This window comes from Dermochelys coriacea, chromosome 2, assembly GCF_009764565.3.
Source record: "Dermochelys coriacea isolate rDerCor1 chromosome 2, rDerCor1.pri.v4, whole genome shotgun sequence".
NCBI classification, from domain to species: Eukaryota; Metazoa; Chordata; order Testudines; family Dermochelyidae; genus Dermochelys; species Dermochelys coriacea.
In genome coordinates, this window is record NC_050069.1 from 269340302 (window position 1) to 269359387 (window position 19086).

The window sequence follows — 19086 nt, forward strand, 5'->3', positions numbered from 1 at the left end:
GGAAAGGCAGTCAGAGAACACTGGGAAAGATGGATGCGGGGAACAGTCTGGTAGTTTGCCCTCGGGCGCACCCTCAAAAAGATTGTTTGGCGCCCTGCTTCTTATGGGTCGAGCCCAACTGAGCAGAGGGTGGAGGAGGGTGGCTCAGGTGCGCTTGTAACCCTTGGCTAGTTTATGGGGCTGGTCCTACCAAGGCTGGATCCCCTGGCCCTGAGGCGACTGCGGTTTGAACCGCTTACATGCCAGGGCTGGGACGTAAAGACCCAGAGTTTTCAGGGTGGTGCGGGAGTCCTTGAAGCCATGCAATTTGCTGTCTGTTTGCTCCGCAAATACAGCCCCGCCATCAAAGGGCAGGTCCTGCAATTACTGCTGGGTCTCAGTGGACAACCCAGATAGGAGCAGCCAAGAGGCTTGTCGCATGGAGATAGTAGAAGCCATGGTGCAGGCAGCAGCATCTGAAGCTGCCTGGAGGGCCACCCTGGCCACAGTCATGCCCTGATAAAGGATGACTCGGAAGCCTTGGGGAGCAACCCTTCAAACTTGGCCATGGCTTGCAACATATTAAAGACAAATCAGCCAAGGAGGGCTTGGTGGTTGGCCACTCTCAGCTGAAGGATGAAAAACAAATAAACCTTACGTCCAAAGAGATCCAGCCTCCTTGACTATTTTTTGGGGGTGGCCCCGGGTTGTCCCTGCCTCTCCTTGTGGTAACCACCTCTACCACAAGGGAATTAGGAACTAGGTGGGAGTATAAGTACTCATGCCCTTTGGTTGGCACAAAGTACTTGTGTTCGGCCCTTTTAGAGATGGGGGCAGAGAAGAAGGGGTCTGTTGCAGGGCATTAGTGATTTTAGAAACCCCTTCATGAAAGGGTAAGAGCCACCCTGGCAGGAGCCAAGGAGCAAAGGACATCAAACAGAGGCCAAGGGCTCTTCTAATTCCTCTGCCTGAAGCCCCATGTTAGAAGCGACCCTCTTCAAAAGTTTCTGGTGCACTTTGGCATCATCTTGAGAAACTGGGCATGATATCGTCCTCGTCAGACGAGGCTGCCGGTGCCACAGGAACCTCCACATTCATTGGCGGTCCAGCAGCTTGCTCTCTTGAGTCCTCCTGGACCTGCAGGGTCTTACCCCCCAAAGCCTTGGGTACCAGAGGGGGATGGGATAACCAAGGCCACTGGCCTCTCTGAGGCTCCCAACACCGATCAAGCAGCCTGGGAAGGATGAACCCAGAAGGTTCACTGAGCCTGGGGCCATGGGACGCGTTTCAGTGCTGATAATGTAGTCGGCACCGCCAGTGCTTGTCCCACAGTCACGGAACCTTGCTCCGGGCCAGAACTACCAGCCAAGTGGCCAGTACTGGGCGACCAGGATCAGGCTGAGCGGTGGCTCTTGTCCAACCAGAGCCAGTCTCTGCGTCCCAAAGGCTACCTGTTCGAGCAAGATGAGTGTCTTGGTCGGGATCTCGGGGACTGATCCATGGCTCAGGCTACACAACCAGTACTGGGACATCGAATGGGACTGAGAGCTACTATAGGCCAGTTGCTGGGATGATCATCCTGAGTAGGGCGACTTTCTTGGAGACAGGCGATGATGTCCCAGCGATCGGCGGTCTCTGGAGCCCAATTAATCCCGGGATCAGTACCAGGCCCTTGGAGATTGGTCGGGGCCGGTCCCAAAGTTCTTGCCAGGTGGCATGTGCCGCAGAGGGTCTGCGCCAATCTACCAGCGAGGTACACCTCAAGTACCTCAATTGGTGCCCCTGCTGCGGGGACCAAAGAGGGCTCTGCTGAGCCTGCCTCTCCAGTCCTGAGGTGTGACTGCTTCAGGTGAGCAAACGTTGGCAGAATGTCCTTCTCAATGGGGATCGGTACCGCTGAGGCGGGGACACATGCATAGGTCCCAACGCGGGTTTTCCCCAAGACCGGTGTACTGGTACAGCCGGTGTGGGAGGCATCAGGATCTCTTGAGCCGCTTGAACGGCTTCAGGCATCAACAGCATCTGAGGCTGGCTATAGCCTGCACTGCTATCTGGGGACGCAGGTGAAGCATGGGATGGGCTGCATTGCTCGACGTGAACTGGGGCCGAATTCCCGAAAGGGGTGTTGAGCTGCCCGGCACAGGCAGTGGCTGACCCCTAGCCCTCTCCTTTCCCTTACAGAAGGTAGGAGATCTTCCCCTCCCAGCCCTCTTCGGCTTCTTCCCCAGAGCCATGGAGGAGGACCAGTGCAGACTCATGCATAGCGCCGGCGGAGCACTGTGCATGGAGACTGTGGTGCTTGGGACCATTGCCCTGGTGCCAGAGTGAGTGCTGACTCTATTAGGAGTGCTTTCAGACAGATATCGCACTCCTTCCTCATCCTAGGTTTGAAGGACTTACAGATAGGCACTTGTCACTTATATGCCCTTTGCCTAAGCACCTTAGGCAGCTGGTAAGTGGTTCACTGATGGCATAGGCCATTTGCAGTGATCGCAGAGCTTAAAGCCTAGGGACTAGGGCATGCCCCATCCCCTGGCTGAGTCCCATTTGGGACTAACGAAAAGTTGAGTACTACTACTAAGGGTAACTAAGAAACTACTAACCATATACAACTATATTACAGATTTTCAGAATTCATAAGAATAGAAAATGAAACAACACTAGCCGAAGCAGCAGATGTTCCAGCACCATCACTGGTGGCAAAAAGGAACTGAGGGTGGGGGGAGCTGGCAGCGCCCCTTATACTGTACTATGTAGGGGGCACCAGAGCTGGTCCCCTAATGTTACTGGTGAGGGAAAAACTTCCGGCACCGGTGCATGTGGCAAGCACACAGCTAATATGGAATGGATGTGAACAAGCACTCTAAGTAGTACAGATATTTGTCTGCAGCATTTTGTCAAAGGCCTGGGAATCATTCCCAGATGGTGTTGCCAGTCACTGGCTGTGGTCAGGTTGGAGTATGGGACTAGCCTGAAGGTCAAGAGATGACAGTTTTAGTTCAGAAAAACAGTTTTTCAGACTAGTAGTTCCCTTGTGCTTGTAACCTGTATGGCTTCTTAATTTAGCTAGTCTGATTTTTTTTCTTCCAAAACCAGCTAATGCAAAAGGGGGGAGGGATAGCTCAGTGGTTTGAGCATTGGCCTGCTAAACCCAGGGTTGTGAGTTCAATCCCTGAGGAGGCCATTTAGGGATCTGGGGAAAAAATTGGAGATTGGCCCTGCTTTGAGCAAAGGGTTGGACTAGACGACCTCCTGAGGTCCCTTCCAACTCTGATATTCTATGATCAGTTTCCACCTTCCTAAATGCAGGCAGGAAGTCAGTGGAGAGGAGGAAGGGAGTAACTGCTACACTTCAACCACCATTGTATTTACATTTCCGTTCTCTCAACGGCAAATAAATTTAATTGGGACCAAACATGAGGCACTACTTGGAAAACAAAGGTTGAGGTTTCTGAAGAGAAAGGGGTGCAAAAGTAGGTTTGGATCCCTTTGCGGTGTTATCAGGTGGGCATTTTGAGAAAATGATTCACTTCCTTGTGGAACTTAAAACTGCAATAGCTAGGGAATTACTGAATCTCAATGGGCAGCCAAGGTATTGTGTGCTCATAGACACAAGCAGTTTCCAGCTGAAAGGAAAAGGATAAGGGACTGGACATACTATTTTATTCAATACAATGCTAATTGGTTAAGTCATTTTTCTTAAAATAAAGGACTTCCACCCTACTTTAGGAAGAGAGATGAACCATTCCTTCCCATATTCTATCACCGGGGTCGGCAACCTTTCAGAAGCTGTGCGCCCAGTCTTCATTTATTCACTCTAATTTAAGGTTTTGCGTGCCAGTAATACATTTTAATATTTTTAGAAGATCTCTAAGTCTATATTATATAACTAAACTATTGTATGTAAAGTAAACAAGGTTTTTAAAATGTTTAAGAAGCTCCATTTAAAATTAAATTAAATTGCAGATCTTAGTTTAGTGCAGTGGTTCTTAACCTGGGGTGCACGCACCCCCTGGGGGTGCGAGACATGCGGAATTTTATTTAGAAGGTAAATCATCAAAAACACAAATTAAGCACAGGCACATAAGGTCAATTACTTTGTTTCATCAAACCTATGTATTTATTAACATTATGCATTTTTTTAATGATTACTGTAATATACAAAGTTAAGTTTTCAAGTTTTTAAGCTAAGTGTAGTGCAATTTTTGATAAGGGCTGCAGAGTGCTGGGCCCAGGCAAGGAGCAGAGCCCTGGAATGGCTGCCAGTACCCCAGGAGGGCTGAGCAGGGCTAGGGGGCCAGGCGGCTGGAACCCCAGACCAGCAGCGAGGTGAGCAGTGCCAGCAGCTGGTATCCCAGACCGGCAACAGGCTGAGCAGGGCAGATAGCCAGGACTCCAGCTAGCAAGGGGCCAGTGGCCGGAACCCCAGACTGTCAGCGGCCTGAGCTGGGTGCCTGACAGAACCCCAGACCGGCTCACCCACTGCCGGTCTGGGGTTCCGCCAGCTCCTGCTAGCCAGGGTCCCAGACGCCGGCCCCGCTCAGCCTGCTGCCAGCCGTGGGTTCCGTTCACTCAGGCCAGCAGCAGGCTGAGTGGGACCGGCAACCGAGACCCCAGCTAGCAAGGGCCCAGAGGCCGGAACTCCAGACCATCGGCAGGCTCAGTCTAGGGTTCCGGCTGCCAGCTCCTTGCCAGCCAGAGTCCTGGACGCCGGCACTGCTCAACCCACTGCTGGCCTGGGGTTCCGTTCACCAAGGCAGGCAACGGGCTGAGCAGGGCCAGTGGCCGAGACCCCGGCTGGCAGCAGATGCCAGTTTAAAAAAAAAAAAAAAAAAAAAAGTCGGCTCACGTGCTGCCTTTGGCACACGTGTCACAGGTTGCCGACCCCTCTTCTATCAGATTATTTGGCACAGTATTTTGAATAAATATGTACTGTATCATGTACCAGTCAAGCAAGCAATCTTAGTCCACTGTTAACTTTTTAATCATTTCCAAAAAAAAAAGCATACATTTCCACGTTACTTCCAACAAGTTAGACTATTAGACGAAGGTTTTAAAAATCCAGGTTACTTTTCACCATTAGTGCCAGTTGTTTACTTCTTGCATTTCCTCCTAGGTTGGGCAATGAAAATAAACTAGTCCATTTCTAATCAAAAGTGTTCTTTATTACTTAAGATGTCTGCCATACCACCATATCACTGAGAAACATCAATGTTTCACACTTCTAGAGGAAGCACAGAAGATGGCCAAAATATCAGTGTGCTTTATATGTTTGCAAAGCCATAAAAGGAGCAAGTAGGGAGAATGTGTTGGTTTTGAACTGGTCATCCTCTCAAATGCATCCGATGAAGTGAGCTGTAGCTCACAAAAGCTTATGCTCAAATAAAATGTGTTCGTCTCTAAGGCGCCACAAGTACTCCTTTTCTTTTTGCGAATACAGACTAACACGGCTGCTACTCTGAAACCTGTCAAGTTTTATTAGCTCTCTAAATAATGTCTTGGACTCTTACTTTAAAGCCCTGTTTTTACTGGGAATGACAATGTGAAATGATGTACTAAGACAAAACTGACCAGCCTCCAATATTAAAGTTGCATAATAAGGCACTTCCGCCCCAAACCCCTCTAACCCTACCTGCTGCCTCTAGCTCAGCTGCTCTTCTGAAGGAAGTTAACTTTACACATCCGGCTATTGGAACTACTCTAGAGCCAATGAGCATGGGTTAGACCTACCAGGATAAAGTGTTTCAGGAAATGCTTTCTGCTGCCAGACAAGCTCTTTGGGAAACACCTGCTTGATTTCCATGTCCTGAAAATTTAACAGCAGGTATCAAAAGGGGGCGATGGCAAATACTGCCAACACCCTTTGAGTCAGCCTGCCTCAAGTCTATATTACATTTCTAGGTTGCTTTCTATACAAAGAAAAAGGGGAGACTGAAAACCCTCAAATCAGTAAGAGATGCAGGTTAAAGAAAAAAGTGTAAGGCATATTTTGCCCTGATTGTCAATGAGACAACCAAGAAAACAGTAATATTCCAGACTTACTCTGATCAGCAAGAAAAATGCCCTGATAGGTACAGAGTTTAGCAATGATTGAAGAATCAGAAGTTTGAACGGGAAAAGTTGCAGTCTAGAGCAAAGGGGGGGGTGTCCAGACTCCCAAATTCTCTGCTCTGAGTTGGTTATATTCCTAAATCCCTGCTTTAGAAAGGCAAGGCTGCACTTTCCACCATTGCTCTCCCTTTAACAATATCCAGGACCAGAAACACTGAGTGAGAAGCATGAACTGAACTCAGAAGCCATTACGACCTCCCATCCCCTACCCAAGCATGATAAGCCAATGTATTTTATTTGGCTATTAGTCAAAGAGCTTTTAAAGAAGAAAACAGCTTAGGGTGGCTTCCCCTTTGTATTATGGTTCTCTGCCAAATAAATCAACTGGCTGTGTTCACAGTAGATAGATTTAAATCAAAGATTTAAAATCAGATTTAAATCAAAGATTTAAAATCAGTAAGCAGTAACCCTTGTTTTTTAAAATAATTAATTTTAATCTTGTTTTGTATTTGAACTATTTAGTTATTTTCCTCAAGAAAAGTTGACGCTCATTGGTAACCATCAAAACAAGTTGATTTGCAACTAAACATAGCCTTTACGCACTAATTTTGGTACTACTTTTTGCTAACCAAGAAGATGTACAGCATCTATACATTTCTTTAAGCAGTTATATGAATAAATTTGACAAACATACATGTACTGCTTTTTTTTTTTTAAATTAACTGAAATACTTATAGTATGTTTAAGCCTTAATATAGGTTGTCAAAATTTCAAATTTAATTTTAAATAGTTTTATTTTTACAAATTGAACATTTAATTTAAATTAAAAAACCTGATTTTTTTTATCCACCTTGGCTGTGATGCACAATATTATATCACTAAAACTGGCTTTTATAAATCAGGTTATGAGTGGATGCTGGAAAGCTTTACTTAGGGTATGTCTACACTACCCGCCAGACTCAGCAGGTAGTGATCGATCTATCGGGGATCGATTTATTGTGTCTAGTGTAGATGCAATTAATCGATCCCTGATCGCTCTGCTGTCGACTCCTGTACTCCACCGAGGTGAGAGGCGGAAGTCGAGTCTACGGGAGAGCAGCGGCAGTCGACCCCATGCCGTGAGAATGCGAGGTAAGTTGACCCAAGATATGTCTACTTCAGCTACTCTAGTCTCGTAGCTGAAATTGGGTATCTTAGGTCGACCCCGCCCCCCGGGGCAGACCAGGCCTAAGTTTGACTTTGAATTAAATCAGACAAACCTTTCCAACCTCTACACTAGTAGCTGGTTAAGATCCTCCAAGAAAGAGGTATTCAAGATAAAGCTTGTTCCACACTGACAGAAGTGGAGACAATTTAAAGATGCAGTTGAGACAACTGAATTTCCAGGGGGTGGGCAGTTTTAACTAGTCATTCCAAGTACAGTGGTTTGCCGTTAAAAATCCAACATCTACCATTTAGTAACTAATAGAATTATTTCCTGTTCTAATTCTATATACTGAAGTATCTCCGGTATCATTGGGTGTTAACAGTAGGTAAGTATGGACTTTGATGGCAACCTCTCATATTAATTTTGTATGTTTAATGGATTTGTTTGGTGTATCTGTATCACGATTTGGGTGGAGACAGGAAGAAACATACTGCGTTAGCCAAACACCTCCAAGTCTGAGAAACAGCAGAAGGTTGAAAAAAAAAAAAAAAAAAAAAAAGGTACTTAGCAATTCAATTAGCCATTGTCACATGTATACTCCTACCTTACAGCCTATGCCCTTCTCAACGCAAATAGTCAATGGTTACAGAATTCTATCTATTCTTAATTATTTGCTAGTATATGCAAGTACACAGGTCTCATGGAACAGATATGCTCACCTCCTTAATCATCCCTTGGCTACGTGAGCCAGTGCACCACAATGAAACAGTTTGGCTACACAGCACCTTCTGTTATTCAAGAACAGCAAGTGTGGCATTTGAGCCTAGGGAAGTGACAAGCTCAAGGTTTGTTAATTACTTCATCCAAGCATGCTGTTAAGCTAAGTCAGACTCCCCTCTTCCCCACAAAAGAATCGTGTACAACTGACTCACTCAAACTCTGCATCAGCAGAACAAACAGACACAACACGAGACCAGAAAGGCTGCGGTAAAGGAGAAAAAACTGATAGAAGAAACAGGAAAAGGGAAAAAGGTCCAGTCTGCCAGAAATTACATTCTTTGGGCCACATTTAGACTCTGCTACCTAAAACTGAGCAGATGCAGGTGCCAGAAGCAATAAAGAAGCCTCAAGTCTGAGAGCCTGAGCAAACCAAGGAAAACTGAACATCTTCCAAGGAAGAGAGAAGGATTTCATGTTGTTAAAACGCTTTCAGCACATATTCATTCTGCAGAGACTTCCATGGAAGGGTCCCACACACAATGCCTAGCATTAGGACTTACAGATTCTACCAGACTACACTCCCCACTTCATCCGCAATCAGCTGAAGCAGCTGGACCTGCCTGCCCAGCTTTGCTGCTAAACTCCAGCAGGAGCCTAAGCAGTCTCCACATACCATATTATGGCTACGTTTTTCCAGCTGATGTTTCAGTATGTATACACCAATGATTCTGCTTCAAAATTTTGTGGATTTCAAATATGTAATATTTTTAATGAGAGGTGATTCCATACCTTAAAAGCAGATGTTCCCTTTGTGTGTCCTTAATCTCCACAAACTGCTTATCTGTAAAATAAATGAATACACAATTAAAAAGGAAGCAAAGGTTATAATCAACTACTTGGATGTCACAGAGACTGATCTTTATCAGGGCTGACCAGCCCAAATTTTAGTCCATGGCTTTGTACAAAACTAATCCACTGGAAATTTTACTTTGCTGTTTTCACATTTCTGTGGCCTGGGATCCTCTCGCTTGGTTTATGCCTCAATGACAACACAAACTAAAGCAGACGTTAGGTTACTAACCCAGCCCTGAACCTTACCTGTAAAAGTCTAGGAAGCAAGTTGTACAGCAGCCTCTAATAAGAGGCTAGATAGCGCTGTTCAAGCCATTCTTGAAAAAAGCCAGAAGGAACCATTGAGGTCATCTAGTCTGACCTCCTGCATAACACACACCACAGGATTTCACTGAATGAATTCCTATTTGAACTAGAGCATCTTTCTTAGAAAAACATGCAACGTTGATTTAAAATTATATAGTGATGGAGAATCCACCACAATCCTTGGTAAATTATTCCAGTGGTTAATTAGCCTCACTGTTAAAAATCTGCACCTCATATCTAGTCTGAATTTGTCTGGCTTCACCTCCTGGAATCTTGGTATGCCTTTGTCTGGTAGACTGAAGAGTCCTCTATCATCAAATCCCTGTTCCCCATGTAAATACTTACTGATCAAATCAGCCCTTAAACTTCGCTTTGTTAATCTAAATAGATCGAACTCCGAGTATCACTATAAAGCAGAAAAGAAAAGGAGTACTTGTGGCACCTTAGAGATTAACAAATTTGAGCATAAGCTTTCGTGAGCTACAGCTCACTTCATCGGATGCATTCGGTGGAAAATACAGTGGGGAGATTTATATACACACACAGAGAACATGAAACAATGGGTTTTATCATACACACTGTAGGGAGAGTGATCACTTAAGATGAGCTATTACCAGCAGGAAGGAGGGGGGGAAGGAGGAAAACCTTCTGCGGTGATCATCAAGGTGGGCCATTTCCAGTACTTAACAAGAACATCTGAGGAACAGTGGGGGGTGAGGTGGTGGGAGAAATAACATGGGGAAATAGTTTTACTTTGTGTAATGACTCATCCATTCCCAGTCTCTATTCAAGCCTAAGTTAATTGTATCCAGTTTGCAAATTCCAATTCAGCAACCTCTCGCTGGAGTCTGTTTTTGAAGTTTTTTTGTTGAAGGATAGCCACCCTCAGGTCTGTAATCCAGTGACCGGAGAGACTGAAGTGTTCCCCAACTGGTTTTTGAGTGTTATAATTCTTGACATCTGATTTATGTCCATTTATTCTTTTACGTCGAGACTGTCCAGTTTGACCAATGTACATGGCAGAGGGGCATTGCTGGCACATGATGGCATATATCACATTGGTAGATGCGCAGGTGAACGAGCCTCTGATAGCGTGGCTGATGTGATTAGGCCCTATGATGGTGTCCCCTGAATAGGCATGTGGACAGAGTTGGCAACTGGCTTTGTTGCAAGGATAGGTTCCTGGGTTGGTGGTTCTGTTGTGTGGTGTGTGGTTGCTGGTGAGTATTTGCTTCAGGTTGGGGGGCTGTCTGAAAGCAAGGACTGGCCTGTCTCCCAAGATCTGTGAGAGTGATGGGTCGTCCTTCAGGATAGGTTGTAGATCCTTGATGATGCGTTGGAGAGGTTTTAGTTGGGGGCTGAAGGGAATGGCTAGTGGCGTTCTGTTATTTTCTTTGTTGGGCCTGTCCTGTAGTAGGTGACTTCTGGGTACTCTTCTGGCTCTGTCAATCTGTTTCTTCACTTCAGCAGGTGGGTATTGTAGTTGTAGGAATGCATGATAGAGATCTTGTAGGTGTTTGTCTCTCTCTGAGGGGTTGGAGCAAATGCGGTTATATCATAGATACTAAGGTCAGAAGGGACCATTCTGATCATCTAGTCCGACCTCCTGCACAGCACAGGCCGTAGACAATGAATCGTGTGGTGTGATCTGGATGAAAGCTAGAGGCATGTAGGTAGGAATAGCAGTCAGTAAGTTTCTGATATAGGGTGGCGTTTATGTGACCATTGCTTATTAGCACCGTAGTGTCCAGGAAGTGGATCTCTTGTGTAGACTGGTCCAGGCTGAGGTTGATGGTGGGATGGAAATTGTTGAAATCATGGAGGAATTCCTCAAGGGCTTCTTTTCTATGGGTCCAGATGAAGATGTCATCAATGTAGCGCAAGCAGAGTACGGGCATTAGGGTACGAGAACTGAGGAAGCGTTGTTCTAAGTCAGCCATGGCATACTGTGGGGCCATGCGGGTACCCACGGCAGTGCCGCGGATTTGAAGGTATACATTGTCCCCAAATGTGAAATAGTTATGGGTGAGGACAAAGTCACGAAGTTCAGCCACCAGGTTAGCCATGTGATTTTCGGGGATACTGTTCCTGACGGCTTGTAGTCCATCTTTGTGTGGAATGTTGGTGTAGAGGGCTTCTACATCCATAGTGGCTAGGATGGTGTTTTTCTCTCAGGTCACACGATTACAGACCTGAGAGTGGCTATCCTTCAACAAAAAAACTTCAAAAACAGACTCCAACAAGAGGCTGCTGAATTGGAATTAATTTGCAAACTGGATACAATTAATTTAGGCTTGAATAGAGACTGGGAGTGGATGAGTCATTACATCAAGTAAAACTATTTCCCCATGTTATTTCTCCCCCCACCCCACCATTCCTCAGACGTTCTTGTTAACTACTGGAAATGGCCCACCTTGATTACCACCACAAAAGGTTTTCCTCCTTCCTGCTGGTAATAGCTCATCTTAAGTGATCACTCTCCCTACAGTGTGTATGATAAAACCCATTGTTTCATGTTCTCTGTGTGTATATAAATATCACCACTGTATTTTCCACTGAATGCATCTGATGAAGTGAGCTGTAGCTCACAAAAGCTTATGCTCAAATAAATTTGTTAGTCTCTAAGGTGCCACAAGTACTCCTTTTCTTTTTTGCGAATACAGACTAACAAAGCTGCTCCTCTGAAAACTATAAAGCAGGTTTTCCAATTCTTTAATCATTCTCATGGCTTCCCTCTGAACCCTTGCCAATTTATCAACATCCTTCGGGGAAGAATATTTCAGTAGCATCTGTACCAGTGCCAAATACAGAGACCATGTAACCTTCTTACACCTACTCAATATTCATATGTTTATACATCCAACCATCACATTAGTCCTTTTCCCTGCAACTTTGCACCATCATCTTATGTTCAGCTGATTATCCACCATAACCCCCAAGTATTTTCAGAGTCACTGCTTCGCAAGGTAGAGTCCCTCTCAGCCAATATGCATGTCCTGCATTCTTAGTTCCTACATGTATGACTTCACATTTGGCTGCACTGAAACATATTGTTTACTTGTGCCTAAATGATCCAGATAACACTGTGCCAGTGACCTGTCTTCTTCGTTAATCACTTTCCTCTATCTTTGTGTCATCTACAAACTTGGTCACTAATGATTATGTTTTCTAGCAGGACACTGATTAAAATTAACAGCAGAGTGCCAAGAACCAATCTTTGCAGGACCCCTCTAGAAACACAGCCGCTCAATGACAATTCCCTGTTTGCAGTTACATTTGGAGACTTATCAGTTAGCCCGTTTTCAATCCATTTAACATGTGCCGTGTTGATTTGTATCATTCTAGTTTCTTAATCAAAATGCCACACAGAACTAAGTCAAATGCCTTACGGAAGTCTATTATCTCAACACTTACCTTTATCAACCAAGCTAGATCTCTGAAGAGATTACGTTAGTTTGACAAAATCTATTTTCCATAAACCCATGTTGATTGGCATTAATTATATTACCCTCCTTTAATTCTTGACCAAGTCCTGTATCAGCTGTTTCATTATTTTGTCAATTAATACATATACACAAAATGTAAATTAAATTGAAACTGAACAAATCAAATACAATATAGTTGCAAGAGACATCACTAAAGGTAAATTGATACTGGAATTTTGTGTCTTCTGGGTTATGCTTCATGACATTAGAACACAGCATCAGTCAAACAACAAATGTTGCTAACATGGCACTCCTGGTGCTTATGACCTATACCAGCCGTTCACCAACAGTTACCTCGTGACTATGTGCAAAATAAAACTGATCCAGAGCAATCAAGGATCGGAACATAAGGTCTCAGAAATCAAGTTAGTACAAAGGCACACAAGCAGCAGCACTGGTGCAACCATAAGAGAACTGAGTGCTGACTTTCTCTGGTAGGAGAAGCATCAAGAAAAATATCACCCTCATGGCTTGTACACTCTACTAGCCAGTACATGCAGAGTATTAACATTCATTCTTCAGAGGGAAGGAGTCCTGCAAGACAGGCACCTGGAACTTGAGGAAAGAATGGAAGATTCACAGCAATGTAGCAGCTGACAGGAACCCTCAGACATAAAACACACTCACAAAATAGTGTTTCAGAGTAGCAGCTGTGTTAGTCTGTATTCGCAAAAAGAAAAAAGGAGGACTTGTGGCACCTAATTTGTTAGTCTAAGGTGCCACAAGTCCTCCTCTTTTTTTGAAAATAGTGTTGCAACTCACAATTTTATCATGATTCTCAGAAAAATTTCTTAGAATCGTAGGTCCTGGAATTGTGCAAGTTACTCACTCTCCTCTTTCATTTGAAAAAACAGTATGTTTCTAGCCCTCATGATTGCAGAGAAGAGCTTGAATGTTCCAAGTGCCCTCTAAAATTCAAAAGTAGGCATGTAAATAAAAACACAAAATGTTTTAAAGTTCCATGATTTTGGGAACCCTGATTATTTTTGAGCACTTGGGGCTAGCAATATTACAGTTATGATTTGATAAATTAGATTGAGTAAAATCACTGGATTATATCTTGGCCCCATTAAAGTCAATGGGAGCCTTGCCACTGACTTCAATGGAACCAGAATTTCATCCATTTTCTTTGACAAAGATACATTTGCAGTAATTTCTTGCTGTGAAAACTGCACTGAATGATAGTCTTCAATATAATTCAAATCATCCATCATATTATGTTCCTTTGATTTCAACTGCCCCAAAAGCACAAATCCTTCCACTGGAAAAAAATATAAAACATTAAAGCTATTTTGTTCTAGGCCAGAGGCTCCCAAACTGTGACTGATAACTAGGGGTCCAGAAAGAGCTGTCTGGCCAAATGGTGCTGAAGCAAACAAACAAATGTAAAGAAAGAAGATACAGAACAAAAGTAAACAGAGTGTGATCAACACTTAGAAAAGAATGCCTCCCTTAACACATTAGAGAGAGCTAAAAACACACTAGATAAGAACCATCAGACTGGGTCAGACCAAGGGTCCCTCTAGCCCAGTATCCGGTCTTCCAACAGTGGCCAATGCCAAGGGCCCCAGAGGGAATGAACACAAAAGGTTATCATCAAGTGATCCATCCCGGTTACACATTCCCAGCTTCTGGCAAACAGTCGCTAGAAAGACCATCCCTGCTCATCTTGGCTAACAGCCATTGATGGACCTATCCTCCATGAATTTATCTAGTTCTTTTTTGAATCCTGTTATAGTCTTGGCCTTCACAACATCCTCTGGCAAGGAGTTCCACAGTTTGACTGTGCATTGTGTGAAAAAAATACTTCCTTTTATTTGTTTTAAACCTGCTGCCTATTAATTTAATTTGGTGGTCCCTACTTCTTGTGTTATGGAAAGGAGTAAACACTTTATTTACTTCCTCCACACCAGTCATGATTTTATAGATCTCCATCATATCCCTCCCCCTTACTCCTCTTTTCTAAGCTGAAAAGTCCCAGTCTTATTAATCTCTCCTCATACAGCATCCGCTCCTGTGACAGAGTGGGGAGGACTGACCTGGGGATGTCACAGGAGAGTTTTACTGGGACTGTCTGCATTGGGGATGGGATAGCAGGGGGTGACTTCACTTGAGGGATGATACCTGAGCCAGGAATGGGGTTGGCGCCAGGTGATACCTTTGCCCAGGAAACTGGACAAAGGCTGGCGGAGGAGCCAGGGGGAGGCTAGGTAAGACTGATGGAGGGGGTCTCAGTTTGGAACAGTCTGTGGAAACGGAGGAGCCCCAAGTCTGGGGTCTAAGCTTCTTGCCCCCCAGAGGGACCTGTCTGAGGGGTCCTGTTTGTACCTACAAGCTCTGTTTGGAACTGTGTTCCTGTCGTCTAGTAAACCTTCCTTTCTACTGGCTGGCCGAGAGTTATGGGGAATCACAGGAAGAGGAGGGTGCAGGGCCCTAACTCCCCCACACTCCATGACAGCTCCATACCCCTAATTATTTTTGTTGCCCTTTTCTGACCTTTCCAAGTCCAATAGATCTTTTTTGAGATGGGGCGACCACATCTGCATACAGTATTCAAGATGTGGGCGTACCGTGGATTTAGAGAGAGACAATATTAATATTTTCTGTCTTACTAAGTCTTTTCCCAGCATTATTTTTCTATGTAAACAATTTCTCAAGTTGCCACAGATATGTAGGATTGTTAATGAGGAGGGAGGTGTCCATGTGACAATCTACACCATGAACATTTTGGGGAAGTTTTAAGCAGTTTGATCCCCACTCTGCATTATTTCATACTCTATACAGCATCTTTTCCACATGCTCACATGCAGAACTCAAAGTCCTGCACGGCCGTGTTGTCCCAAAGGGTTGTGCAACCAGGTATATGACACACTTTGGATCTCTTACAGAATTGCATTTTTGGCATAACTAAGGAACAGCCACACTGTCTCCCGTCACAGAGGGCAGGAATGGGATCAGATGATCAATTGATGCAACGCCAGCAAGAGCTAAAGGGCACTGAAATATTGGTGGCATGGTTTATCTCAGTCACTAATTGGTAAAGCTATTACCCAAAGGATTCCAAGATCTTTCACATGGAAGAACTCTTATTTTTATATTAGTAATCCTTCAATTGAGACAACTAAACATGAACAATTATTTATTTGTTCAGACAAGAGGTAGGAATAAAAAGGCATCACAAATTATATCATTCCACCCCAAAGCTGAAGGACATTTTCCATAATTCCAACTTCATGGAGAGTAGAATTTATTATGGTGTTTTAGATAGCTGTTTCGCTTTTATCAGACTTGCTCATGTCTAAGGGAACCCAATTTGAACCCGTTTAGGAAAAATATATGGAATGTTCTTTCAAAAGCTACAACTATTTCACATCAAAGTTAAGATATTAACTGAAGCAATAAATTCAAACTTGTGGTTCTCACAGCGCCCCTGCACATAGTGGGCCAGATCTTCAGCACAGCTTCATGGATTTTAATGAAGCTGCACCATTTTACAACAATTGAGGACATGGCCTAGTATCACTGTTTATATATAGGGTCTGTGAAGGAGCGTACTAGCCCTTTAAGAGTCAGCCAGGAGCTCACAGCCTGGGATAATCAAGGAGATTGCCTGCTCAACCTTGGACTTCCTTATTTAAAACAGAAAGAGGAAGCTGAGCAGGGGAGAGAGATTAGAGACATCTAGCTGACAAATGGGGGTGATCTCTCTCCAGCAGGTTAGCCTGACTAGGCACAAAAACTTAAAATTAAGTTTGGGAAACACAACCCTTCTTAGCCTGAAGTATATAAATCCATGGTAACCCCACATGTTGAATACAGCATGCAGTTTTGGTTTCCTCATCTCAAAAAATATAAATTAGAATTGGAAAAGATGCAGAGAAGAGCAACGAAAATGATTGGGGTATGGAACAGTTTCATACAAGAACTTTTCAGCTTAGACAAGAGATGACTAAGTGAGAGGAGATATGACAAAGGTCTATAAAATCATGAATGGGGTGGAGAAAGTGAATAGGGAAGAGTTATTTACCTCTTCACATAACACAAGGACTAGGGGTTACCCAATTAAATTAATAAGCAGCAGGTTTAAAACATACATAAGGAAGCAAGTCTTCACACAACACACAGTCAACCTGTGGAACTTTCTGCCAGGAGATGTTGTGAAGGCCAAAATTGTAACAGGTTCAAAAAAGAACTAGATTAATTCATGTACAATAGGTCCATCAATGGCTATAGGCTAAGATCGTCAGGGATGCAATCCTACACTCTGAGTGTCCCTAAACCTCCAACTGCCAGAAGCTGGATGACAGGGAATGGACCACTCAAAATTTCCCTCTTCTATTAATTCCCTCTGAAACATCCGGCATTGACCACTATCAGAGACAGGATACTGGTCTAGATGGACCTTTAGTCTGACACAGTATGGCCGTTCTTATGAGGGGAAAGGAGGACTGAATTAACACTCCAGCTTGGAGGAGAACTGTGAGCTAGAGCAGACAGAAGACTCCCAGAGAATAAAAAGACAACTCCTCCAGCCAGGTAGAGGTGCAATTTGGACTCTGAAGCCTTTATTTTTATTCAACAGTATAGGATAATAAAAAACAGCATAATATTGAAGAAGAAAGCCTCTGTGAAGGGAAACCGAGGATGACCAAGACAGAGCCACACTAGCCCAGAAGAGGTTTCTCCAGGGCAAGCACACACCATTTACAGCATCCGAAACTTGCTAGGTGCTTTCCAATCAAACAGTATGATCTTATGACACACTTTTGACCTTGACTTCCCTAGTATGAACACATAGCAACATGTACATAAGAAGAATTTTAAAACACTACCGTAGACACTCATTAGTAGCAACAAAGCGGTGCCCTTTTGCTATGTTGCTCCAAAGCAGCTGTTGCTGTTATGGGGAGTGTCAATAATTAGAATAGAATCATAGAATACCAGGGCTGGAAGGGACCTCAGGAGGTCATCTAGTCCAACTCCCTGCTTAAAGCAGGGCCAATCCCCAATTTTTGGCCCAGATCCCTAGATGGCCCCCTCAAGGATTGAACTCACAACCCTGGGTTTAGCAGGCCAATGCTCAAACCACTAAGCTATCACTCTCCCCCCTCCCCCCCAATTCACAGTAGAGAAAGTGTTCCCAGGGGAAAATGTTGCTCATAAGCAGTAGTTGGTCTTACAAGGTGTTGCTGCAAACAAGTGTCTACTGTATAACAAATAAGATACTACACTGCACACACAATTCTCCCTTTGGGGAGAATATGAGGAAAAACTAACCAAACGACGCACTAGTAATGTCATTTAAAGCAGTATCAGAAAAATCTCAGACACTATGCCAATGAGGGTAGGAAAGGAACTTACCCAGAATTTAGTGGATCCCTACCTGAGGGAATTTACCGTCTTAATCTTGCTAGATGGGGGTTTACGTTAATGGAAATGTGCTATATCTGTGGTAACAGTAATTAGTGGCATAATTCAAACAATGTTAAAATAAAACGCTAAAAACTGCATTAATGTAAAACAGACCAAATGAGAATGAACACCATCTCCGCTAATGCAAAGCTATAATAATACTGTACATGGTGACACATAGGGTAGATTTGGTAAACCAAGATATATTTATTCTTAATGTATTACAGTCACAAAACTATATCCATATTTCAAACAATTATGTGTTAACAATTCATCTCTATATTAAAGGGTGTTGCAAGATTTTTTCAGATCCTTAGTACTAGGGATGGCAATTGCTTCCCTCACTTCTCATACCAGGATTAGTTCTTCCTTGGCAGCAGCTGCCTTTATAGTCTGGTTAGGAAAAAACCTATGGTATGCCCAGGTAGTAGTGCTACCATTGTTCATGCCACCTACTAAAGAAATATCCCACCACCTCAGAAAAACAGGTGAGGTAGGGTGAAAGTAAGGATTCCCTACACCCCATCCCATGAAAGATCATAACTAGTCATTTAAATTAGATGACACCTACCCCCATGAGTTTGGTGTCTTAATGTTTGTAAGCCACCTAGTCCAATGGGGAGGGCCTTACCAAATTTACAGTTCATTTTCATTAATTTCACAGTCCTAGGATTTTAAAAATCGTAAATTTCATTATTTCAGCTATTTAAATCTGAAATTTCATGGTGCTATAATAGCAGGGGTCTTGACACAAAAAGTTGAGGGGGGTCACAAGGTTATTGTAGGGAGAGTTATGGTACTGCTACCCTTACTTCTGCGCAGCTGCTGGCGGTGGCGCTGCCTTCAGAGCTGGGCTGCTGGCCAGCAGCCCAGCTCTGAAGGCAGCGCCGCCACCAGCAGCAGCGCAGAAGGATGGCATGGTATGGTATTGCCACCCTTATTTCTGCGCTGCTGTCTGCAGAGCTGGACCCTCAGTCAGCAGTTGCCACTCTCCCACCGCCTAGTTATGCAGGCAGTAGCGCAGAAGTAAGAACGATATTGTAAGTGTGGCAATACCATACTTCTGCACTTCTGCTGGCAGGGCGCTGCCTTCAGAGCTGGGCACCCAGCCAACTCAGCCGCTCAGCTCTGAAG

The 19086-nt window shown here is 44.1% G+C and overlaps 1 protein-coding gene across 17 annotated transcripts in view; it reads right to left on the minus strand.

Moving 5' to 3' along the window:
- Positions 1–19086, minus strand: part of MAP4 (microtubule associated protein 4) — a 301104-nt gene that overhangs the window by 221650 nt on the left and 60368 nt on the right. For all 17 annotated transcript variants that reach the window (XM_038388353.2, XM_043509817.1, XM_043509805.1 and 14 more), the window contains exon 2: positions 8687–8738. The gene's annotated coding sequence lies outside the window, so the exon portion shown is untranslated. The remainder of the gene's footprint in view (positions 1–8686; positions 8739–19086) is intronic.